Source organism: Phodopus roborovskii, unplaced genomic scaffold (genome assembly GCF_943737965.1).
Source record: "Phodopus roborovskii unplaced genomic scaffold, PHOROB, whole genome shotgun sequence".
Lineage (NCBI taxonomy): Eukaryota > Metazoa > Chordata > Mammalia > Rodentia > Cricetidae > Phodopus > Phodopus roborovskii.
The window spans coordinates 608,336-635,585 of NW_026126566.1; positions in this window are offsets into that span (position 1 = coordinate 608,336).

Genomic DNA, 27,250 nt, shown 5'->3' on the forward strand with positions numbered 1-27,250 from the left:
ATTTAAGGTAGCCTCATTATCAGGGAAGGGCATTTAAGGTAGCCTTTCTACTATTTCTCAGTTTATTAGTTGGGGTCATCCTTGTTGGTCTCTGGACATTCCTCTAGAGTCAGTTTTCTCTTTAAACTTCGAATGGCTACCTCTATTATGATGTCTCTCTTTTTTTCTCTCTCACATCTATTCCTCCCCTGACTCAATCTTCCTAGTCCCACATGTTCTCCTCTCCTCCCCTTCTCTTTCTCCTAACTAACTCTGCACTCATTGCTCACCCCCCCCCCCAACTCCCAATATGCTCAGGAGATTGTGTTCCTTTCCCCTTCTGTGAGGAACCTTGTATGAATCTTTAGGTTCTTCCTTGTATCCTAGTTTCTCTGGTGGTGTGAATTACAGGCTGGTGATCCTTTGCTCTAAGTCTAAACTCCCTTTATGGTTAATTCTATAGTAGCATTCAGAAATATTACTTCTGTTTTACAAAAACTATGTAAGTACTTACACATTTCTAGGCCAATTGCATGAAGTAATGAAGCATAATGTCAAATATTTGTTTACTAGCTATTTTTAATTTTGGAAATTCTAACAGATATATAAAGAATATCACAAAGAAAATATAGGTAAATGTTATTGAATAAATAAATAAGTTTGAACATTGTAGGTGAGAGAATTATTTTCCCCAAAGTGGTCTTTTAAAAATAAAAGTACTAATCTTACTTAATAAATAAGAAATATATCTTTTCCTATTTAGCCATCAATATACACTGCTGGAATTATTGTAGTCCCTGTAGAAAATATGGAAAAACTTTTTAAATTATATAAATTTGAACTATTTAATTGAAAATAGATTTAGTAACATTAAAATTGTAACTAGGGAAAATACAGGGAATGAAACACAAATTATCCTCCCAAATATAATGTTTAAAAAAGGAATATAAATTCTGTCTACATCAAAGTAAAGCAATACTGAAGGGCAGAGAAGGTGGCTCAGAACTTTAGAGTGCACACTCCTTTCTTGGAGGACTTGAGTTAGTTCATTGAACCCACATTAGGCAACTCACCGCCACCCATATGTAATGAACTTCATAGGCAACTGTAGTCATATGTCATATCTCTACACAGACATATGAGTGAAACAGCAATAAAATGATATTTTAAAACAATACTGAAATGATGTCCCCCTCTAGATTAATTGTTATAGTGAAACTTCAGTCACAGACCAATCAAGGTTATTATGGAAATAAGCTGATAAAATCCATATGTGTAAGCAAACATGTAAGGGTAATTTGTAAAGGTTGAAGTATTAAAAATAGAGACTGGATCCTAACTGTGAAACAGCATTACAGGGCTCTACACACTTGTGTGTGAAGTGAAAAAAAAAAAAAAAAGAGTCAAACATAGGTTTCAGGTGTTGGGACAAGAGCATCCACACTAAGACATTTTCAAAAGGTGAAAATGACTTTGTGTGGTGTAGCCCTTGCCTTAACCTATGGCAGAAAGAGCAAAGTAAGGATATTAAAAGTTTGGGGCAGCTACCTGTGTCAGGGAAGAAAAATCAGAAAGTTAGGTCATTGAAAATGAAGGTAAAAAGCTTTGAACTCACCAATGGTTTGGATAACATATGTAAATGTATTTCTCTTCTCAGTCAGAATGAGGACCAGGATAGTGTTTCTACTGAAATAGAAGACTAGATGAATCCATAACAAATAAATACTGTCTGACTCTCATTCTTGAACATAGAGTTTGTACCTCTGTAGCAGTTTGTATGAAAACTGTGCACTATAAGCTCTCATATTTGAATACTTATTTCCAAGTTGATGGTGCTGCTTGGGTAGCTTTATGTATCACAGCATTGCTGGAGGTAGTATGTCACTGGGGGCATGCGTTTAGCTTTAAGCTTTGCTCTACTTCCTGTTTGCATTTTCTTCTCCCAGACTTCTGATGAGGATATTCTTCTATCTATATTTCTCTTATTGGTTGATGAATAAGACTCTGATTGGCCAGTAGAGGCAGGAAGATAGGCAGGGCTAGGAGAGGAGGAGACTGCTGGGGAGAGAGGCAGAGAAAGAAGCTAAGAGGAGACACTATGTAGCAGAGGAAAGACTAGCAGGTCCATACCATTCTCCCTTAAGAAAAGACCAAGTGGAAACACTTAGATTAATAGAAATGGGTAAATAATTAAGACAGAACTAGCCATTAAGAAGCCCTAGCTATCAGCAAACAGTTTTATAATTAATAAAGCATCCATGTGTTTATTTGAGACAAAGCGGCTATGGGACCAGGCAAGACAGAAACTTCCATCTTCCCTTTCATTTCAAGTTGTGAACATCCAGCTTCCTGGTCCAGCTGTCATGTATGCTACTTGTTTCTGTGTTTCATTACCACACTGAACTGCAAACATCTAACGAACTCTTCTGTAAGTTGCCTTGATCATGGTGTTTTATCACAGCAACAGAAAAGTAACTAAAACAGCCTCTTTCACATTCTCTTCAAATTCTCTATAAAGACCTGCCACATTCATAAGCGTGTAATAAACAGAATATAAAACATAAGACCAGCAATGTCAAATGAACAACAACAACAAAAAGAAATCAATCTAATTAGGAAGTTTGAACTTCACAAATGGATCGCAAAGGAAAAATCTATTGCTGTCAGAAGACAGAATGAAAGGAAGACAAATCAGCATGTGTCAAGCTTTTTAAAGAACTGTGTGCACATCCACGTCACATTTGGTAAAATGAACTACAAGAATGGATACAAGGAGAAACAGTGCTATTCACAGTTCCTGTGATTCATGCATTTATTTATTAGGCTATCAGAGAGAGCTAATCTGGGTGGATTCACTTAGTAGTAGAAATCACCACAGCACATAAAGCTTACATAATCCTTCATGAATTAGAATTTTTATCAAACCACCTAATTAGAAGTTCTTTCTTTCTTAAACTGCTTAATGAGTTGCTGTCTGGTGATGCAGAAGCGGGTCAGTGTTTTTGAAAATTTCAAAAGAAGTATCTGGCAAGATACACTATTAACCGTCAGAGTTTCACAGGAATAAAAGAGAAACAAGCAGTGGCCTGTGTTAAATACAATCAAGAAGAACAGGAAATGATAAATATGCTCTCCAAATTCTTGAGGGGAGATATCCTTTTTTTTTTTTTTTTTTTTTTCTTCTAAGACATGAATTCATCTTTCCTCAGAGTTAGAGTATGACATTTGATTTCTTTGCTAGTACCATTTCCCCAAAATACATTTAATCTAAAAGTAAATCATGAATTTTGTTCGTAAGTATTTTTGGTAAAATACCTACTTTTTATATATGAGTGCAGCCTTTAAATCTGTGTGTGGTATAGACCACTCTTGGTCAAAGTCTCTCACTGAATAATATGTGTTCCCTTCACAATTCTGCCTAGAGTATACCAAATATACTTGGTGTAGTCAGTCATTGAAAACTGTTAAACTTCCAAGACCAACTGTGAGTATTCACTACATACCTCCAGATTACATAAAATTTCTTATGGTTTATCGCTAACAAATGTATGGCTATCTCACAGTTGATGTAATGAGGAAACTTCTAAAAGAAAACTAATGATAAAAAGAGCATGGTACATATCCCACCATAATGTCACCCAAGATTTTCTTGGGTATGTTTAATTCCATATCGCTACACAGATGTTCTATCTTTTATCCTTGGTTAATATGACCATTTATCCATACAATGTCATTTTCATAGCCTTCTAATTTTAGGCTACATGTTCTGCCTCCTGTACATTTATGCTCCTATTACAGAAATTGTTTTTTTTTAACCTTATATTCATGGAATTGTCTATATCTAAGATCATATGCCATATCAATTTTTAAACTCAATAATATATTCTACTGATTTATTATGTTTTCCACTCTTCAATAAAGACTTTACAAAGACTAGAAATATAAATTTTTTGCTACCAGATTAGTAGATTAGCTTTTCTGTTTTATGATTATAAATGTGTAGAAGGATATTTTCTCCATCTATCTTAGTACCACTGGACCAGTTTCTCTGTCCACCAGGTGTTTGTAGCTGCTTAGAGAAATAACCATTCTGAGGCTTAGTGTCTGTTGCAATTATTTAACTGATGGCTTGGGCTTTTTACTGGCTACCTCTCTCTTAATTATTTACCCATTTTTATTATTCTGTATATAACCACATAACTTGACTTACCTGTGATGCTGTGTCATCTTGACTCCTTGACAGCTACATGGCATGTCTTCAAGAATGCCTGTTATCTCTCTTTATCTCTGTTCAGATTTCCCACCTGGATGTACTTTGTTAAGCTATTGGCCAAAGTTGTTTTATTCATAAACCAATAAAAGGAACATGCAGTAACAGCATTCAAAAAAACATCCCCCATCATGAGTGTTCTTCTGCACCTATAAATGTGTATCATATGGAATCAGTGTCTTCAAAGACTAAAAAGGAACATCAGATACTCTGTCTAGCAGAGACAGTGGATTATTGAAATCAACTACTATTAAAACAAATAATAGATTTTTTTCTTTTTAAAACTGATTGCCCCAGAGTTTGATGCCTGCATGTTTGGGATAGTAATATCTTATAGGTTAACTGGTCTCTACGTTAGAATGAAATGTCCTTATTTAGCTCTTCTGGTTAGTTTTACTTTGAAGTAGCTCCTCTGATGAAGACTGGACAAGGCACTGATCTATGACTATAACAATATCATTAGGAATTATTTTATCAGTTTCTTTTCTGATATATTTTCTTAGTTTATATATTGATCCCAGTTCCATCTCCCTTTCTCCCTCCCAAGCCCCCCTAACACCTCTTCCCATCACATTCCCCCACTCCACAGGGAGGGTGATACCTTCCAAGAAGGATCACCAAAATCTATTAAGTCATTTGGAGTAGGGTCTAGGACTTGCCTCATGTCTCTGGGCCAAGGGAGTATCCTTCCATGAGGAATGTGCTCCCAAAGTCATTTCCTGCACCAGGGATACACCCTGATTCCACTGTCAGAGGTCCTTTAGACTGTCTAAGCCTTCTAACCCACATTTAGGGGGTCTGAGTCAGTACAATTCTGATTTCCCAGATATCAGTCTGGGGATCCATGAGCTCCCCCTTGTTCAGGTCAACTGACTATGTGGGTTTATGTAGCCTGGTCTTGACCCCTTTTCTTATCACTCCTCCCTCTCTGCAACTGGATTCCAAGAGTTTCTCTCAGCACTTAACTGTGGATATCTGCTTCTCTTTCCATCAGCTACTAGATGATGGCTCTATGATGGCATATAAGTTGGTTAACAATCTCATTACCTGTTGCTCAAATTGTTAATTGGGGTCATCCTTGTAGGTCTTAGGTCACTGGACATTTCTCTAGAGTCAATGTTCTTCAAACCTATAATGGCTTTATCTATTATGGTATCTCTCTCTCTTGTTTTTTTTTTTTTTTTTTTTTTTTTTTTTTTTTTCTCTTGTCTGTCTGCTGTCTCCTAACTAAATATTCCTGGACCTACATTTCTCCTCTCCTCCCCTTCTCTTTCTTCCAACTCCTTCTCCAATCACTGCCCCCCCCATTCCCAATATGCTCAGAAGATCTTGTTCCTTTCCCCTTCTGTGAGGGACCTTGTATGAATCTCTTAGGTTCCTCCTGTATCCTAGTTTCTCTGGTAGTGTGACTAATAGGCTGGTGATCCTTTGCTCTATGTCTAAAATCCATATATGAATGAATGTGTACCATGATCCTCTTTTTGTGACTGGGTTACTTCACTCAGGATGGTTCTTCAAGTTCCATCAATTTGCCTGCAAATTCAAGATTCCATTGTGTGTTTGTTTGTTTCCGCTGAGTAGTATTCCATTTGTAAATGTGTCACATCTTCTTTATCCATTCTTCAATTGAGGGGCATCTAGGCTGCTTCCAGGTTCTTCTTATTACAAATAATGCCGCTATGAACATAGTTGAACACATTCTTTGTTGCATGGATGTGGATCATTTGGGTATATGCCTAAGAGCAGAACTGCTGGGTCCTGTGGTACACTGATTCACATTTTCCCGAGGAACCACCATACTGATCTCCAAAATGGCTATATAAGTTTGTACTCCCACTATCAGTGGAGGAGTGTTCCCCTTTCTCCACATCCTCTTCAGCATGAGTCATCATTGGTGTTTCTCATTTTAGCCATTCTGACAGGAATAAGATGGTATCTCAGAGTTGTTTTGAGTTTCATTTCCCTGATGGCTAAGGATGTTGAGCAGTTTCTTAAGTGTAATTCAACCATTTTTGTTTCCTCTATTGAGAAGTCTCTATTCAGTTCTGTACTCCACTTTTTAAAAGGGTTATTTGGTGTTTTGGTGACTAGTTTCTTGAGTTCTTTGTATATTTTGGAGATCAGCCCTCTGTCAGATGTGGGGTTAATGAGTATCTTTTCCCTGTCTGTGGGCTGCGTTATGCCTTCTCAACTGTTGCCTTTGCCTTGCAGAAGCTTCTCAGTTTGAGGAGGTCCCATTTATTAATCGACATTCTCAGTGTCTATGCTACTGTTATGTTCAGCAAGCAGTCTCCTGTACCAATTTGTTCAAGGGTACCTCCCAATTTCTCTTCTAAGAGGTTCAGTGTGGTTGGACTTATGTTGAGGTCTTTGATCCACATGGAATTAAGTTTTTTGTATGGCAATAGATATGGGTCTACCTGCAGTCTACATACCAGCATCCAGTTCACATCATCCAGTTGTGCCAGCACCATTTGCTGAAGATGTCTGGAGATGCTTTTCTCCTCCCATTGTATACTTTTAGCTGTTTTTTTTTTTTTTGCAAAAATCAGGTGTTCATAGGTGTGTGGGTTAATATCAGGATTTTCAATTAGATTCCATTGGTCTACCTGTCTATTTTTGTGCCAATACCAAGCTGGTTTTTTTACTCACCTCTGGCAGAGCGCCACAGGCAATGGAGTCCAAAGATCAGGCGAGTGAGACCTCAAGGTGGTCCCAGTGGATAGGCATGTCTATTTTTTTCAGAGAAGACCCATGAAGTTCATTGGAGGTGGGAGGGTTTGTTGGACCCACATTCTGGCCGAATGCTCACCAGGATCAGCGGGCCCAGCAGGACAAAGTGTCTTCTATTTATTTATGCTAGTTGTTGTGTTTGGTTTTATTCTAGGTCTCTGGTCTATTCAGTCTCCAGTTCTTATCCATCTCTGTAGTGTAGGACACTGGTTCCTATTCACAACGTGGCCTAAAGTTAAACCAAAATATGGTTGGCCACTCTCACAAGTTGCCCAGCATATTTTTCGGGAAGGGCAGAGTGTAGGTGGAGAGTTTTGAGCCTGGGTGAGTGTTCAAGCATGAGACCACTGAGAGCCAACCTTTGGAGCCTCACCCTCTTCTGAGCTCTTAGTCATGGAAGGGGTTTGCTTGTGAACAGCTTCATCCTCTTCCTTCTCATTATTTCTTTTCTCATGCTAAGTACTCTCATTTAGCTTTAGTAGCTTTTATGACTCAGTCAATTTATCTACTTCTTCTAGTTGTTCACTTTGTTGAAATATATGTGTTCATAATTGCCCTTTATGATGTTTTTATTTTCTACTAGTGCATAATCATTACAACATCCCTTTCCCACTTGTTCTTACTTGAGTCCTTCCTCTTTTTCCCCTTAGTAAGACCTGAAAATTTACATGTTTCTCCTTTTGAAAAAATTACATTTTAATTGATTTTCCATCATCTGTTGGTTGTAAATTTGCCCTAATTATTATTATTATTTTTTTTTTTTTTTTTTTTTGCTAAATGTCTATTAGGGCTTTCTTTTTTCAGAACCAGAAAGTTTAAATTTAGACTCACTCTAAAGATATACTTACTTTTTTGATCCAATGTTTTATGAACTGTATTAATGCAATCTCATCATTTTTAAGAGAGTTTTTGTTCATAACAATGTTTTTATTCATGTTTCTTATACATTGTGTGTTTATAGTGAGGTTTGTTTTATATCTCTTAGAGTTCTAGAACTTTGTTTTAATTTGCTAATAACATTTCCAGAAGATTGGAGTATCTCAGTGCTGTATCATTTCCCACCACACATGCTTCATGTCTCCGATCAGATTTTTTTTTTTTTTTTTGCTTTCTGTATTATGTACAGTATTATGTGCAGTAAATGCTTATTATTATATTCATTCTTACCCCTTCCTATTGAATATATACTAATATTAAGGGTCATTTTCATATCACCGTAATAGTATAACAAAAAGAGTTTGTGTTGTTTATAAGCTTTTTAGTTCAGTTTGAAAGATGTCATACATTTATTTCAGAAAAGGTATGTCTACTGGTGAAAAACTTCTTTAATCATGTTTTGTTTTCGTTTTTTCCTTTTTGTTTTCCAAGTCAATGTTTCTCTGCAGAAGAGCCCTGGCTTTCCTGGAACTAGTATTGTAGACAAGGTTGGCCTCAAACTCATAGAGATCTGTCAAACTCTGCTTCTCGAGTGCTGGGATTAAAAATGTGCCACCACTATTCAATTGGCTCTTTACTTGTATCTGTGAAGTCTTTTTTCTTCAATAATTCAGCTTGTTTTTTGTTTTGTTTTGTTGTTTTTTCTTTAAGAGAAATTGTCACATATCCCAGGGCAACTTACCTCTCTCTATGTAGATAAAGATAGCCTCGAACTCCTCCTATGTTAGCATGACAGGCATACCCTACTCTATCGTCCTCAGCATGCCCAACCATATCCTGCTCAGTAGATTTTGAAAAGTATATTATAATTGGTAACCTTGTTTTACTTAACAAATTGAATATTTCACCCCATTTTTTCATAATAATCAAAATACTTGTTGAGAAATTCACACACATTATGAAAGAGATTGGTAATATTACTTACCTGTACCTAACAGGTCACAGTTCTGCTTGCTTGACTGATATTGACAATTTAACTACACTAGGTTTCACTCTCGACATTGGGAGATCCATCTTGTTCAGGATTCTTTGCCAACAACAAGCCTAAATCAAACAAGCATCAACAATCAATGGTCCTTACTCACCCTCAACATTAATGGTCTTAACTCACCTATAAAAAGACACAGGCTAACAGAATGGATACAAAGACAGAATCCATCCTTCAAAGATAGACATTACCTCAGGGTAAAGGGTTGGGAAAAGATTTTCCAATCAAATGGAAATAAGAAGCAAGCAGGCGTAGCTATCCTGAAGTTAGACTTCAAACCAAAATTAGTCAAAAGAGATGAAGACGGTCCTTTCATATTCATCACAGCAGAAATCCATCAACACAAAGTCTCAGTTCTGAACATCTATGCCTCTAATACAAAGTCACCCACATTCATAAAAGAAACAATTCTAAAACTCAAAGCTCATATAAAACCTCACACACTTATAGTGGGAGACTTCAATACACCACTCTCAACACTAGACAGGACCACAAATCAGAAACTCAACAAAGAAACAAAAGAATTAACAGAAGTTATGCCTCAACTGGGCTTAACAGACATCTATAGAACATTCCATCCAAAGACAAAAGAATATACCTTCTTCTCTGCTCCACATGGAACCTTCTCTAAAATCGACCACATACTAGGTAACATAACAAACCTCAACAGATACAAGAGAATAGGAATAGTCCCCTATATCTTATCGGGCCACCATGCTTTAAAATTGGAATTCAACAACAACACAAATAGCAGAAAACCTGCAAACTCATGGAAACTGAACAATGTGCAATTGCACCACTCATGGGTCAAAGAAGAAATAAAGAAAGAAATTAAAGACTTTCTAATATTCAACGAGAATGAGGATACAATATACCCGAACTTATGGGACACCTTGAAAGCAGTGCTACGAGGGAAGTTCATTGCACTAAGTGCCCATATGAAGAAAACAGAGGATAGTCACATAAGAGAATTAACAGCGCAACTGAAAGCCTTAGAACAGAGAGAAGTAAACTCACCCCAGAGGAGTAGAAACCAGGAAAACAATACAAAAAATAAATGCAACAAAGAGTTGGTTTTTTGAGAAAATCAACAAGATAGATAAACCTTTATCCAAAGGTTTTTCAATGAAAAAGCAGAGACAGAACATGCAAATTAACAAAATCAGAAACAAAACGGGGAACATAACAATAGACACAGAGGAAATCCAGACAATTTTCAGGTCATACTTTGAAAATCTGTATTCCACAAAAATTGAAAATTCAAAGGAAATGGACAAGTTTCTGGATAACTATCACTTACCAAAATTAAATCAAGAACAGACAAACAACTTAATTAGACCTATAACCCGCAATGAAATTCAAGCAGTCATCAAAAGCTTTCCAACCAAAAAATTCCAGGGCCAGATGGATTCAGCACAGAATTCTACCAGACATTCAAGGAAGAACTAATACCACTACTCCTCAAACTGTTCCACAAGATAGAAACAGAAGGTTCATTGCCAAATTCTATTTATGAGGCCACAATAACTTTGGTACCCAAACCTCACAAAGACACAACTAAGAAAGAAAATTACAGACCAATATCCCTGATGAACATCGATGCAAAAATACTCAATAAAATACTGGCAAACCGAATTCAAGAATACATCAGAGAAATCATCCACCAGGCTTCATACCTGGAATGCAGGCATGGTTTAACATATGAAAATCTATCAATGTGATCCACCATATAAACAAACAGAAAAAGAAAAACCATATGATTATCTCCCTAGATGCAGAAGCCTTCGACAAAATTCAACACCCTTTCATGATAAAGGTCTTGGAGAGGTCAGGGATAACAGGAACATACCTAAACATAATAAGAGCAATATACAGCAAACCAACTGCCAACATCAAACTGAATGGAGAGAAACTTAAGCCAATTCCTCTAAAATCAGGAACAAGACAAGGCTGCCCTCTCTCTCCATATATCTTCAATATTGTACTAGAAGTTCTAGCTAATGCTATAAGACAACAAAAGGAGATCAAGGGCATCCAAATTGGAAAGGAAGAAGTCAAACTGTCTCTATTTGCAGATGATATGATAGTTTACATAAGCGACCCAATAAATTCTACCAGGGAACTCCTACAGCTGATAAACCTTCAGCAAACTAGTAGGATACAAGATAAACAACAACAAAAAAAAAATTAGTAGCCTTACTTTTTTCAGACGACAAAGAGGTTGAGAAAGAAATCAGAGAAACATCACCCTTTACAATAGCCACAAACAACCTGAAGTATCTTGGGGTAATGCTTACCAAACAAGTGAAAGACCTATATAATAAGAACTTTGTGACTTTAAAGAAAGAAATTAAAGAAGATACCAGAAAGAGGAAAGATCTCCCATTCTCTTGAATAGTCAGGATAAATATATAAAAATGGCAGTCTTGCCAAAAGCAATCTACAAATTCAATGTAATCCCCATTAAAATCCCAGCACAATTCTTCACTGAAATTGAAAGGATAATAATCAACTTCATATGAAAAATAAAAAGAGACCCAGAATAGCGAAAATAACCCTGTACAATAAAAGAACGTCAGGAGGCATCACCATTCCTGACTTTAAGCTCTACTACAGAGCTATAGTTCTGAAAACAGCCTGGTATTGGCACAAAAATAGACAGGTAGACCAATGGAATCTAAACGAAAATCCTGATATAAACACACACACCTATGAACACCTGATTTTTGACAAAACAGCTAAAAGAATACAATGTCGGGAAGACAGCATCTTCAACAAACGATGCTGGTACCATTGGATGAGGGTGTGAAGATGTCGATCTCCATGCACAAAACTCAAGTCCAAATAGATCAAAGACCTGAACATAAATCCAGCCACACTGATCCTCTTAGAAAAAAAGTGGGAGATACCCTCGAAAAAAATTGGTTTATGAGAATTATTCCAGTACTTAACTACAGTAGCAAGAGCACTGGAATCAACAATTAAAAAATGGGACCTCCTCACACTTAGAAGCTTCTGTAATGCATAGGACACAGTGAACTAGCCCAATAGGCTGCCCACAGTCTGGGAAAAGATTTTTACTAACCCTACATCTGACAAAGGGCTGATCTCCAAAGTATACAAAGAACTCAAGAAACTATCCAACAAAACACCAAATAACCCTTTTAAAAAATGGGGTATAGAACTAAAGAAAGAAATCTCAATAGAGGAAATAAAAAAGGCTGAAAGACACTTAGGAAAGTGCTCAACATCCTTAGCTATCAGGGAAATGAAAATGAAAACACCTTTAGATACCACTTTACTCCTGCCAGAATGGCTAAAATTAGAAATACCAATGACAACTTATGCTGGAGAGAATGTGGAGAAAGGGGAACACTCCTCCACTGCTGGTGGGAGTGCAAACTCGTACAGCCATTTTGGAGATCTGTATGCCAGTTCCTGAGGAAAATGGGAATTATTTTACCAAAAGACCCAAATGATCCATATCCATGCAACAAAGTCATGTGCTCAACTATGTTCATAGCAGCATTATTTGTAATAGCAAGAACCTGAAAGCAACCTAGATGTCCCTCAACTGAAGAATGGATAAAGAAGATGTGGAACAACTACACAATGGAATACTACTCTGCAGAAAAAAATAATGAAATCTTGAAATTCACAGGCAAGTGAATGGAACTTGAAGAAACCATCCTGAATGAGGTAGCCCTGTCATAAAAGAGGAAAAGAGGAACATGGCATGTACTCGCTCATATATGGATTCTAGACCTAGAGCAAAGGATCACCAGCCTATAGGATACTAGGCCGGAGGAACTAGTATACAAGGTGTATTCTATGATATTCATATAAACCCCTCACAAAAGTGGGAAGGGACAAGTCCCCCAGAGTACATGGGAAGTGGGGGGGCAGTGAATGGAGAGAAAACTAGGAGAAGAGAAGGGGAGGAGACGAAAGCACGTACAACTAAGAAGAGTGAGTCAGGATAGGAATAGAAGACAGAAAAGATAGAGTTTTGATAGGTAGATAGATAGATAGATAGATAGATAGATAACATAAAAGAGGGAGCCATTATTGGTTTGAAAAGAAAACTGAACCTAAGGAAACGTCTAGATACCTGCAAGATTGACTCCAACTAACAATTTGAGCAACTGTTGAATGGCTACCATAAATGCCCTTCCCTGATAGTGAGAACAACAACTAACTTATCCACCATCATGAAGCCTGCATGTAGTACCTTTTGGAAACACAAGCAAACACCCATACATAAACACTGAGTCGAACTAGAATACAGAAGCAGAGAGAGAGGACAAGACCAGGTTGCAGAAACAAATAGAAACAGCTGACCTGAACAAGGAGGGCTCCCCCCCCCCAGACTGATAGCTAGGAATCCAGCATGGGACTGACTCAGACCCCCTGAATATGGGTCCCAGCTTGAAGGACTGGGCAGTCTAAGGGACCTCAGACAGTGGAACCAGGATGTATTCCTGGTGCACAAAAGGACCTTGTGGACACATCCCCCATGGAGGGATACTCCCTTAACCTAGAGACAGGAGAGAAGTCCTAGTCCCTACATCAAATGACTTGACAGATCTACATGACCCCACCTAGATAGCATAGCCCTACATGTGGAATGGAGGTGGGGGGAGGGGAGGGGAGGGTGGTCAGGGTGCATGTAGGAGGGAGAGAGGTTAAGAGGAAGGAAGAAAAAGGGAGAGATGGAGGGAGGGAGGGAGAGGGAACAAGGATCGACAATTAAAATAAATAAATAAGTAAATAAATAAATGAAAAAAAATTCAACATAATAGAGCATTTTTATAATTTTTAAAAAAATTGGTAAACAAGATGAAAAATGTAAAAGCCTTCAGATGAAGACAATACAAAAAGTATCTCTACATTAAAAAAAACTGATATTGGGTTTATACATTTTCCTCCTCACAGAGAGAAAATGTCCATAATTACCTTTTGTAAACTTAATAAAATATAGTATAGGTTAGAATGAATGAGGTTTCCATAGTACTATGTATGTGAGTGTAGTCCCTCCATTGAGTTTCAGTGACTGAAGATTAATGTGTCTGATAGCCTGTGGTTCTCAAAGATCACAGTGTGTTCTCAGGTTGGGCTACCAGTGTGTTAAAGAAGAAAACAAAAAAGCAGCACTACATGAAATAAACAGAAAAACAATAATGAGCATTTGAGACTAAAACAGATAAACATGTGCCAAACAGCTCTTTGAACAGTAATATAAATTTGTTATATATTTATATGGACTCTCTCTTTTCTACAGTTCAATAACCAACTTCTCTGCTTGAAAAGATCATGACTAGGAATTGTCCAGTTGTCTAATTTTCTGATATCTTATACCTAGTACAGATTAAAGTGGAGATAACTTTGAATAGATCTATTTATATGTATGTTTGCTATCTCCATGTCATCAGAACCAAAAGATAATAGGGCAGTAAATCCAGCAGGCCCTTTCACTTCACATCCCTGAGCTGCTGGGCCATGGAGGGTCTGACTTTAAGATGGCACATCACTAATACTTCTTGAGAGAGCTGAAATCCCTGGGGCTATATTGACATCTTTGTTGGTAAAGGGCTTGCTGGGAAAGCACAAAATCCTGAGTTTGGGTCCCAAGCACCTATGCTGAGAAGCTCAGCATTAAACAAAAGAAAAGCTAGTCATTGTGTCTTGCACCTCTATGACCCTAGCTCTGGGGATATAGAGGCAGCAAGATCACTGGTCAACCAGTCTAGCAGAAAACTAGCTATAGGTTCAGTGAGATGAGACAACACATGAAAATGCTATGACCCTGTACGTCTAGACATATATGCATTGCAAATCATTTAAATTTTATGATTATTTTGTGGATTTGTTCAGTTTTGTTGCTGTGATTTACTTACCTCTATTTGTTCCAAATGTCATTCACATGCATGTGTAATTGCCAATTAAAACTCTCTGAAAATGCTGACCTATGAATTTTACACTGTATTTTCTCAGCCTTGTACCTAAGTATGAACATCCTCCTAACAAAATGGAGTGATAATTGCTCACTGCTTGCCTGCTTCATTTCATTTAACAGAGAGAGACAGAGACAGAGACAGAGAGAGAGGTAGAGGGAGGGAGAGAGAGAGAGCGAACAAGACAAGGACAAGAAAGACAGTTCATACTGCAAACTCTAGCAAATTCAATTTGATAGTAAAATGACCAATGCAATTTCTAGACTTGTAGATCCAAAATAAAGACATGAGTTAGGTTCACAAAAGCAGCGCTATTTCATAATACCTCCACAGCCCTAAATTGCTACACAGATAAAAATATTTGTGAGAAACCAATCAAATAATGGGATTTTGAAGAAGCAAAAGATTTTCACCATAATGAGGATTTAAAACATCTTTACATGGCTCTTTATAGGATCTCGCTTGAAAGTCTTCCTTCACTAAGTAGTGTGTCATGCATGAAACTTCTATCCTACAAAGTGAGTTTCTTGTCAAGTAGAAGAAGAATCTGTGAATACTTTCTAAGCCTTGCTTCTAAAAGACTTCTAAAAGTTGCCTCCTGCCTATCTTTTAGCCAGTCAAAGAAAGATTTGCTTCTGGTGTTCTTAGTTTAAAAAAAAAAATGTTTCCCAGTCTTAGCAATTCATTATTAGCACAGAACTCTGTGCTACCTCCCTGTACTTCGCCTCCCTGTACTACCAAACTCTCATGAGCACAACAAAAATGTGTTTATCTCTGATTGGGATCTTCATTTTATGAATGAATATTTGGGAATATGATGAGGAAAAATAATGTTAATTATGGTGTTTGGATCACATTTAAAAATTGTTGTAGGGTTATTTTGCAATTTTTTAGGCTTTTTACTAAAATGTCTCTTGGAGTCAAAGTTCTTGAAATATATAGTATCAATTTGTTCAAGGCAGTACAGACAGAGTGATATAATAAGAAAATGTATTGACCACAACAATTCTGGGCCATAACATGAACCAACAAATGAGCAAGGATTCTAGCATATTTAACAGCAGATTAAGACCTCCTCCCTTCCCAGCCATGAAATTTCTTAAGAACTGAACCACAAATCTTACTTATAAAAAAAGGACATTTATCCAACATGTGAGCAGCCTAAGTGGCTTTGTGTTTTCCTTATCACACTGGAATTCTATTAGAAACATCTACAGAACCATCTCTTATATCTCTTATTTCTCTTCAATTAAACTTCCCATACTCCCTTTTCTTGCTAATTTATGTCAGCATAGCTCTTTTTTCACAGTATTTCACAACGCAACAAGAATTCTTACAAGAAGCTGGAAAAGGGAAAGATGTGATTACCCTATTGTTCTAGAACAAAGTGTGGAATAAATGAGTAGTTAGAATCATGCTTTTTTTTTCAGCAGAAATGTTTTTGGAAAGGTATTCTGGGATCTTGTAAGTAAATTAAAACCCATGTCTTGTCCCAGCACAGAAAACCTGCCTGAATTAATCAGGGACTTTGAAAAAATTTTATGTTTTAAAAGAATCTTTAGACCAGAAGCCTGGGGATCACTGATTGTGTTTATATTTTGCTCCAGTTATTAGTTTAATGGCCATGCAATTTCCTGGTGTCCCTTCTTCAGGTCCTAGCTGTAATCACCTCCTCCCCTGCAGTGTGCAGCGCTATCAAAATTTTAGTCAGCACTTCCACTTCTAAATTCTCTGTTTTCAACCACTAGTGGAGTTATTCCTTTTCTTTGTGAATGTGTTAGTGGAGAATTCTAAAGCCCTCCCTACCTGGTTTCTCTTTTCTGGAGCCAACCTGGAATATTATTACTACTGAGTGCTTCTTGCTTAAATTCCTTTCAAAGGGGATTGGGGAAACCTATATTTTGAGTTACTAAGTTGTTGCAGAATTTCATAGAGGGACAACTCATGTTTTAATGTGCCTAATTATAAAATAATATAAATGCCATCATTAGATCAATGTATGTAAGACAGACCTTTCCATATTCTTAACCTAAAAGAATGGTGTGAGTGGTGGAGAAATGGAAGGAAAGCTTTAAGACACCAGAAAATAAGCAGCAGGCAGAGATGTATTTACAAGGAAACATCTCCTAGCTCATGTGCAATACATTCAAATCAGCAATAAGGAAAACTAATATCCCCAGTTTCCTAATTACTGGCCTGTAGTCCTTTCCTAACTAGACACCCCCAGGTGTATCACATCTGATTCTTTGATAATATCTCTTTACAGAAGCTGGGTTATTTCATTCATCTGGAGTATTTATTTTCATTTAATTTTCAGCAAAGACACTGGACATTGATTTTCTTTTGCATTTTAGTTAAAGTGAATCTGTGATTGCAGATGGAAACTAGAGCTAAAGTCTTTGCCCTGAGCACAAACCAAACAAAAATCAAAGCATTTCTAAGACTGAGTTGTTCAGTTAAATTTTCTTAAAAAAAAAATCATCAAGAAATTACACTGCTGAAATGGATCAGACATGGAGACAGAAATCAAGCAAGACATTTTCGGTGTGCCAACTTGTGCAGCATAATTTTCACATCAAAGAACTTCAAAATGGGATTTCCCCAAGTATTTTAACTTCTAGCTAGCTGAATCAAGTCCTCTCAGGAAGTAAGCAGGCTATAAATTATGACTACCTATGTAAATAAGTGAACATCACAGTCACGTCCATATATCACCTAGCTCCGGGTCCTTCCACCCTCTCCTACCCAAGACTGTGCAGGCAAGGTGGGACCTCTCCTTCTGAAGCACTTTGTTGCTTCCAGTGATATATGAGAGCATCCGAACACAGGAAGAAGTCATGAAGAAAGAGCATTTATACTGTCTTGATGTTTGAAAAAGAGGCTGAGGAGCTCAGGAATCATGAAACTTCAATTTGACCTCTAGGGAAACTGAGATCAGAAAGGCAAACTTGGACAAGACTTAAAAGAGCCCTTATGTTACATGAAAGATGTTTTACTACAAGCAGGATAATTCACATTGCTTTATGGCCTAATTTAGCTGCTGCTAACTATGTATATAACTTTGTATGATACCTTTAATTTTTCAGATAGAATTGTAGCTAAAGATCTTACTATGCAGTGTGTGTGTGTGTGTGTGTGTGTGTTTGTGTGTACACCTATCATGGTGCACACTTGAAAGTCAGAAGACAACTTGTTAAAGCTGGATTCCTCCTTCTGCGGACTGGGTCCTGGGGATGAATTTAGGTTTTCAGCCTGGGGTGACACAATGCTTTAGCTTCTGAGACATCTTTTTAAAAATTCTTTCCATTCATTACTTCAAAGGGTGTCCTAGGAATTTGCATTCCTAGACTTACCTCAGACTGTGTCCTTTCTCTGAGCTTCTCTGAGTTCATGACTGATATTAAAGTCATGGTTTGCTTTTAGATTTCCAATCAGATTCTCCTTCTGCCATGTGATCTGCCTTGAATTCTAAAAGGAATAGGGAATTACTTTGTTCCAGGTTCACCCATAACACATGTGCTATGTATACCTACTTTGCCCTCATTTTCAGCTTTAGCTCCGTATGAGACAATATATTATCTTTATTATCAGTTCTCATTAAACAGCAATACAGAGATAGTTTGACTCCAATTTCCTTATAAAATGTATGGCAAGAAGACAGCACAAATGCCCACAAGTTACCGTGTTCATTCCAGAAGCCCCTTTCATGTGGTAGCAGGCTCTCACTTCTTTCAATGGTCCATCATGAAGAAGCGGCAATAAAGCCTAGCCAACCTTGAGAATTCTGCACATTGGTGTCATGTACTTTAGTGTCAAAAGGCAACTTTGAACAGTGCCTCAAATTTAACTCATTTTTTCTATAGTTTGCTACAGTGTTCTAATTTTCCATTATTAAAAGAAAACCAAACCAAACCTGTGGTCTGTTTTATAAAACCAATAGTGGTGGAATTTCAACCAGACATTTGGCAAGAAGTTCAAGAAATATTGCTGAGAGAAGAGTGCCACCAGAACACATTTATTTTTCTATTTTATTCTATGAATAGGACAGAATATTCATAATTGGAAATACAAGGAGGCACGTAGGGACAGCTTTGTGCAGCAGCATGCCTCAGATGATAATTTATTTTCCTTAAATTTCTCCCTAATCCTGTTTCAATATGCTAATATAACTCATTTCCTCACCAATCTTGCTTTAGAATTGCTTAGTCCATAATTGCCATCCACTCTGAATAAAAGATTAAACATTGCTGCTGCCCTAAAGTCTACCTACATAACTTTATTCAAAGACATAGAGATATGGGGATAAAATGGGCCATAAGGATAAAATACATTAATAAATGGTATTGTTGTTCTTACTGATATTCTCTCATCACACAAAGATGTGCATAATAGAAGAGAAAACCATATGGTAATTGCTTGGAGGATAAGTGCAACTTGCAGTCATACCTTCAGCATCCAGCAGCATCGCTACTTTCATTTCACGTGCCAATATGGCAGCCAGCCAGCCCAGGAAAGATGAACTGGCAGAGAGAGAATGACAGACATTAGGCATAAGTGCTTTTCATGTCAAGTGTTTGGCTTGCTCTTTGTTGAAAAAAAATCTGTTCTCACAATTGCATTTCACCATGTTCAAGTTATGATACGAAGGCATATGATAGTGTCTGCCATCCAGGAATATGTTAATATGGTCCATTCTGGGAGATGCCAAGTCACAGGCAGAGTGATTGGAGCCTCCAAATGTCTGTGCATCACAACTCATCCTGAACAGGGGTAAGTCAACAACAAGAAAATGACACAAAAGTGGAATTCATGAGGCTGATGACCTTCTCCAGGACCTAGTTTTGAAAGTGAGAAAGATAATTTGGGTCCTCCATCAGTGTATACGACTTTCCCTTTTCAGGATTTTCATTTAAATTGAAGATTTTAAATATCTTTCCAAAACTGGCAGCAGAGACTTTCCTAAACCCTCATCTGTGAGAATTCCTCTGTGACTGTGTAAAGATTCCTCAATGTGAAAATAACATACACTTCACTAAGGAGCATTTCATACATCACTTGTCACTGGTTGAATCATCCCAAGTAAACTTCAGTGTGGTTGGTATTCTTTGCCACTTTCCTTCTAGATAAATAATTCAAACAACTACAGTAACATCTTGCCTGAAGTGACTCCATTGGATTGAAATATGGATAGGACCATATTTTATTTGCTGTTTTCAAGTAAAGTATCTCTAATATTTTGATTCTACTAATACATGATTATTGACCATAAATTTCTTTTATAAGCCAGTATAGTAGCTCTACTGTTGTGTTTTCATAAAACATTTTATATCCAGAAATCTGACATATGGCATACACTTTATAAATTATAAAACACATTTGTGGAATCATGCGATATCTGATTGATTACCAGAAAACAAAGATAAGAATGATTGTCTAATATCTCAAAAATGAAAACATTTGACTCTATAAAAATGCTCAGAGGCATAAAACACATCTACAGCATAACTATTTCTCTGGCTGATACATTTGCAGTAGCTCACAACTTGCCATGGAAGAGTCTACAAATCAAGGTCTTTTCTGAAAAGGGAGCTAGCTTTCAAGATGCAGGAAAAGCTGAAGTGGATATAAGCTCTTGAAATGGAGTCATAGCCACTTGTAGCCAAAGAGAACAGCTGAATATTCATGGAATGTTTTTATTCAACCAAACTTATTCTTGAGAAAACACAATTTTGGAATGATCACATAATATCTTGGACAGAAAATCATCGTATGTATAAACGTTTGCTTCTGCCATAGCTATTTTCATAATATACATACACACAAATACACATAAAATGCACATATAAGACTAAAAACACAGTTACAGTTTCAACCATATTTCACAAATTCTTCACTGCATCCTGAACAGATGCAGTGGCTTCCCTCATGAGGAAAACATAAATGAAATAACCTTATGGAAAAAGATTTCCATTGTATGTTATGCTATTACTGGCTACTATAATTATTAGAAGAGATGAAGATGATTCTTTGGACATTACATATTTGGGTTTAGAACATGCTACAGTCATGCCCAGCTTAGCAAAGAGACCACTACAGAAGCTTGAAAGTCACTCTGGCCTTCTGTCTTTCTGCAATTTCTCTCTATAATTTTGGAGTTGTCTCACTTTAAGGCTAGAATGTTATTCTAGAGAGTTCCTGACTGCAACTAAAGGTCAATAGTAGCCTAAGCCTGTGAGTTTTGTTGGGTTCTATTCTCATCCCTCCAATGTTACTATGGCTCGGTTTTACCCCCTTTGTGCAATGACATTTTTACTATGTTTCCTATTCCTGATGTCAGGAAATTTGGCAACTCCCTTCATTCTTTGAATTTGCATGTCTGAATTGCCATGCCACATAAAACTTTGATCCAGTAAGTATTACACTTTCCTCTTGTCAGTCTTTCTCTTCTTACAGAGAAAGCAGCCATAGCCCACGTGATAGATAAGGAAAAAGAAGTAAATCTTCTCCCCTTTGTACACTTAAGCAATAATAATGAGGACTGACTTATCAGAAACCTGGGTAGAGGCTGGATAGTACCACAAGAATTAAAAGCAAGAGAGTGGATAACTTATTAGCACCGTAGTGACTGAGAATATACATACATAGTCCCTGAAACATAAGTGTGTCTAAGTGCCTGAACTGTCTTCTCTCTAGGGAAGCGAAGACCACTCAGGATAAGAGAAGACCAAGTGCTTTAGGGTCTCATGTCTTTACCTTCTCCTCAGTGCTTCTTTCTTATGAAGAGACAAACCTCTGCAAACTAGAAAGAGCCCTAACAAGGAATCAAAAGCTGACTTCAGTTAAGGCCCCAGATTATATATTTGGGAGAAAATAAAAGTTCTATGCGTAAAATAGTCTGTGGTGGGAAGTAATACCTTTTGAACAGATTAAGGCAAACCATGAAGGAGATGAGTATCTTTCCAACCAAGTCTTCTTTTCTTGATCTTCTCCAAACAAATACACCCCTTGAGTTCTTCTTAGATGTCACAGGTAGACTCACACCATAGATCCCTTTAGTTTTCTATTTTTTGATAATTTTCATTTAAATTTGAAACAAGATTGTTTTACATGTCAATCCCAGTTCCCACACTCTTCCATCCTCCCCTGTTGCCCCCGCCAACCCCCATCCCATCTACCTTCTGCTCCCCAGGGAGGGTGAGGCCTTTTATGTGTCTAAGCTGAGGGAGAATTATTACAGCTCACAGTTAGAGTTTACTTGCCTAGATATCTCAGGTCATTTGATTCATATTTGCATGCCTACAATTCACCCAGGGACTTAACATGTAGAATTGAAAAGCAGACTCACTTCACAGTTTGGAGATATAAATCCAAGCTTGCATGGCTTATGACTGTAGTGGCTAATGGTAATAAATCTCTTGATAGACAATATACAGACAATACTCCTATCTGCTATAGAATAAAGCAGATAAGGTGGCCAGGCATTTCTGTCAAGACTTAAAGCTGTCACACACAAAGTACTCCAGAACCTAGAGCACCCTCACTCATGACTTTGAGTTCACTCATTTATGGGTCAGAAGAAAATTTTGTTGAAACTTTTCTGCTCTTTTTAACCACTACAAATTTAACTAAGCACATCAAGTAACATCTATGACAAAGCCTGAGTGAGTCCATAATTTGAGATTTCCTATGCCATGCAAATTGTCTGTAAGTTTAGATTATTCTTCTACAGATTTAGGACATTAACACATAGTAACTAAGTTCACATTCCCATCAGCATGGCTATAGTCCCAGCAGCATCTGGATTTCTCAACCATCATTAAAATTGACCACAGCCCCTATTTACAAAACTATAACATTCCTCTAAAGTGCTCTAGTCCTTTCCCATAAACCAATTCCAAAAATGTCTACATGTCTGTAGGTATGAGTACAATATTGAACCCAGTCTCTGTTGTGTTATTATATTTATACTGGTCAGTTGTGCATCAATATAATGAAAAACCTAAAGCAAATAAATAAACCAAAAATATTAAGGGCAATGTGTTTGTATGAATTTGTACTTTTAGCTAGTCTCATTATAGCACAGATGCTTATCTGTGAAATAGTTTATATCTGTGAAAAGTTATTATAACACCACTCATGGGCCTCATGTAACTGCTAAGCTATGAAAAAGCCAATGTTACTGTGGCATTTTCCATAGACTCATGTATTAGAACACTGGGTCTCTAGTTAGTGTAACTATTTGGAGAAGCTTTTAGGACATCAAGATTTGTTGGAGGAAATATATTGTTGGAGAGTTGGCTAAGTGTTTACATCCTTGTCATACTTTTACTTCACTTTCTCTGTTTTCTGTATGTGATTGGAGTTATGATCTCTAAGTTCCTACTCTGGCTACTGTGCCATACCCCACACACATTATGGACTTTTTTCTGGAGCCATAAGGCAAAATGCACTTTTCCTTCTATAAATCATTTTTGTTCATGGTGTTTTACCATAGAGCATAAAAGTAACTAATGTAGGTATCAAACAACAACACCAACAACAAAAATAATAGAAAGACTGGTGCTCCAAATGTGCTTGAGAAGATACATCACCAATGCTCTAGGACTTTCCACTGGCTTCTGCCTTCTAATGGTTCTCATGTCCCTCACTTGCAACACATTCAGGTAAGCCTTTCAATCTTAGCAGATCTTTTAGAACCCTTAATAAACATCCCACGATCAAACACAGCAATCCCTGTTTTAGAGAAGATTTCCTGATAATTAGAAACCATGACTCATTCTGAACTTCTTGCCCATTTTTCTTTTGTATTTTTAACACCGTTTATATACTATACAGGATATCTAATGGGTTATTTTTCTTTCTTCCCCCATGAGAATAAAAGCATTAAGATGGAGGTAATTTTGCTAATTACTACAATTTCAATACCTATCACATTATAGATGTCCCCAAATATGACCCACATTAAATACAGTACTCAACTGAGATTCTGAAGCTTCTGAGTGGGTCAGATGATGTCAATAAGGGTGAGGCACCAATGTCAGAGGGAATGTGGAACATTGCCGTGTGTGATTTAATTACTGACGCCTCCACATTTCCTTGGCACTCAATGCATCTCTGACACTGGGATTAGTGAATTCAGAAGCTTTTAGTTCCCAATAAGATAGCAGAGAGATGAGAAAAATAATGAGAAGAAGAAAATTAAAATTTAATAATGAAATAGAAGTGATTGACTATTTTTCTCTTTTATCATTCAATATACTTGTAACAGTCAAACAGCAAACCAACCTTTATTGTTGCTATTGCCTACTTAAAAATGATAAAAGAGCATGCATCAGAAAGGGAAATGGGAGGAAAATTGAAAAAAAAATAAGGGAATAAAATGACTTTGGGCCACCTACCAAGTAATTCATGGTATGTAAGCAGAGTCATAGCTAAGTTTCCAACAAAAATCTATGACAAGGTGAGAAATGGGGGAAGAAGAAACTGAATTATATAGATTAATGAACAATCTGAGTGACCAGGGAAATTTAATAGAATGACCAAGGGCAAACTGAACACCTGGGATATCAAGTCAATGACTGAGCTTCCTTCCAAATATATCTGAGGAAAGATGAGTTCCAGAGTGAGAAAGAGCCTCTTGAATGAGAAGAGGTGCTTCCTCAGTGTTATTTTATTCACTTTGGAGGGATAAATTAGGATTAGCATAAATACCATGTACGTTCCTTCTCAGTGATATATATGTGTTATTATTTCAATCCTTGTCCTTCTGGGAACAGAAAGCTTCATGAAGATATAATAGGAAGAAAAGCAGCTTAATAGGGCACACCACAGCAAACATTATTGATCAATTTTGTTTTACTTGTAAGGATGATTGAGTGCACAAGCAATTGAGGTGTCATTTTGTAGCTTGAGCATTTTATTTTCTGGAATGTGTGCTTTCTCTGAGAGGATTTATTTGAAAGAAAGAACCAGAGATGATATATTAAAAAGAAGAAACACACCATTTGCCAAGAGGGTTTGACTGGGTCATATCTTGATCTCATGACACCCTTTTGTTTTACCAATTGTGAAATTTTGCCATCTCACGGTCAGCATGAAGATTCTATTCTACTTTAAATTTTCCTTTTCTTCCAAAATGCTCTATTGAGTCAAATGTCTTCCTTCTGCATTTTCTGTCTTTTGTAATTTTCCCCTCAGAACTTACTGTAACAAAAGATCTAATGAAAGGGCGTATGTTAAAGGGTAAGTTGTAAGCATTACTCAAAGTAAGGGCGCACTTTGTCTAAGTCTGTTCACAAATGCCCATACATGTTCCAAATCCTCCAAAGAGTAGTGCAGTTTGAAGAAGGCAGTAATAATGGCAAAATGGAGGTAACCTGGAAGCAGGAAACGTTTCAGAAGAAAATTGCCATCTCTTTCTGAATAGGTAAAGATGGATGCACTGTTTTGGATGTAAAAATATGTAAGAGTTTGTCCTAAATTATTGCAGGGATAATCAGGCTAGTTAAAAACTAGAATAAGACACTTTGGATTAGGAATACATGTGCTGTGAATATTTTGCTTTCTAACATATTTTGTAATTGTTATCATGAAAGTCAGGAAAGTTAAACACAATTTTTGTAGCTACAAGACAATGACTTTAAATGTGTTTTCTACTATTTGATTCATGACTTTTATGCACTTTAAAAATGACTACAAAAACTCCCATCCTTACATAACAGACACAGAGACGTGTTTGTCATGGAGTCATACAAGGTCATTGACAATGAGTTTACATTGCATAGACCTATTTGGAAATGAAAATTATTCAAGGGGAAATCACCGATAAGTAGATAGAAATGAATCATTTGAATTCATAATATTAGCAGTAAGAATGTGTAATTGAACTTAATTTAAATAGGTCTTGGATTCCAACCCTCAAAAATATCCTCAAAGACATTTTAAGAAAATATGAACCTAACCATGGTAATGTAAGAGGATGGTAGAAAAAGATAGCCAGTGTACTCATGTCCTAATAAGAATTATGTGTCTATCTGCAGGGCTTAGAACACAAGGTTACCTTAACATCATAAGTAGACACCCCTCTATGTACCTCCTCCTGATATTTCTATACATATTTGCTAATGTTTCCTCACTTTCCACACCTAATGTGGACTGTAATATTTAGCAGGCATGTGTCCAATATGTATTCGATGCATTATCTATTTCTGGAGATGTTCTAGCTTTATCCCATATACGCAAATTGAACTAAGGATGGGAGTCAACAGATGGATGAATATTCAGAGACAGATGAAGATGCACAGTCCCGTGACAGCAGAGAAATTTTACTATTCAAGTGATGTGATGTGTGCAGATTCAATATTAACTAATGTTCCAAAGACAGTGTAATGGGGATGGGAACAGAAGTAAGGAAGAAGGTCACACTGCAGAGATACTGGTACTAATTTGATTTCATTTTCTTTGTATTCTGCAATGGAACCATATTCCATTTTCAAATAATTTTCTTTTATAATTTATTCATGTTTTAAAATTACATTTATTTATCCATGTGTATATATACACAAGTGTGAACACATGTATGGGGCACCAAAAGTTTATTGGAGGACAATTGGCATGAGTCAGTTTTTTTCCTTTCATCATGGGGACCCTGAGCATCAAACATGGGTCAACAGGTTTGGCATCCCTTGTCTTTACCTGCTGAGCTATATCTCCAGCCCTTTCAAATGTTTTTGTTGTTATTTGTTTCTTTTTTATGTTTTATTAGATTAAATACATAAATTTTCTGAAGTAACATCTCTCAGTTGGCCTGAGAGAAAAAAATTCACATTATAAAAATCAGAAAATAAGCCTTTCAAAATTAAACCTAGAAATCCCAAATTAAAGCATTTGCCATGCCATTATCTAGCTAATGTTGATTAATGTCCTTCTCTCTTTGCTACTGCTTCTATAGTGATAAAATGGCTGGAAAGTGCATCATCTTGAAAAGGAGCTCAACTTTCTTGGTCTTGGTCTTACATTCCCTGAGGTATTAGATTCCCAACTAGGAATACTCAGATGGTCTCTGCTTTTTTTTTTTTTAATTCCCTTTTCTATTTTGTTCAGTTGCTTCATTTGTCCCCAGAAAATTACAAGTATCTCAATGATTCAGCAAGCTCACACTAAAGACATCTTCAAACCCTTCAAATGTATGTTTCTTATACCAAGAGTAACAGGGACCATAACACAGGACAAAGTGTTGTCTCTTTGGAATATCAGAATAAGAAAATTCCACTGGGGATGTGTCTAGCCAATGAAAATTTCTCTTTAGGTCACATATTCCCATACTTTCATATTTGGTTTTTATTTTTTGTTTGTTTTCTACTAACTTTTTACTCTGTACCTATATTTCAA